Here is a 648-nt window from a genome sequence, read left to right as displayed (position 1 = left end):
CTTTGGTTCGAGCCAGGCCTTGCATCTACAGAAGAGGAATATGCAGATGTCTTCATTTACTAATGTGACGAGATCTACTCAAAAAGAGACCAAACATCTTGTTACAGTTTGGGGCTAGCCATTTAGCAAAGGACACTGTTTTTACATAGTTATTTTAACTAAGGTTGGCCTGAGATACCACACAGATGTAAGAATTTAGAAAAGCTGAAAATGCCCCAAAGAAGAGAACTTGGCTTCAGACAAATGTTCACCACCTTTAAATGAAAGATGAGGTGAAAAATTTAGTGGAAATTTTGTGATATTTTTAAAGCCAACTCTGCCACTTCCTGGCTACCTCTGAAGATTTCTTACTTGCTAAAAAACAAACAAACAAACAAAAAAAACTACTCCCTACAGTGTTTGGGAGAGTATATAAGAGAGTATAAATAAAGGACCCAAAACAATATCTAACATCTAATAAGGGCTCAATGTAATTTAGCTCCCTTGGATCAGTTAATCTACCAAGAACATAAAGGCCTTCAGGAAAGAGATAATAATATGTGTATGTAAATACAAAATACATGCATAAATTGGTGAAACTGGATGAATTAAAAAAGCCATAATTTTCCTCCATAATGCAACAATAATTTGTACTTCAATATAAATATA

Source organism: Pteropus vampyrus, unplaced genomic scaffold (assembly GCF_000151845.1).
Source record: "Pteropus vampyrus isolate Shadow unplaced genomic scaffold, Pvam_2.0 Scaffold66, whole genome shotgun sequence".
Lineage (NCBI taxonomy): Eukaryota > Metazoa > Chordata > Mammalia > Chiroptera > Pteropodidae > Pteropus > Pteropus vampyrus.
The sequence above is the reverse complement of the archived record's forward strand: the minus strand, read 5'-3'. Positions refer to the sequence as shown.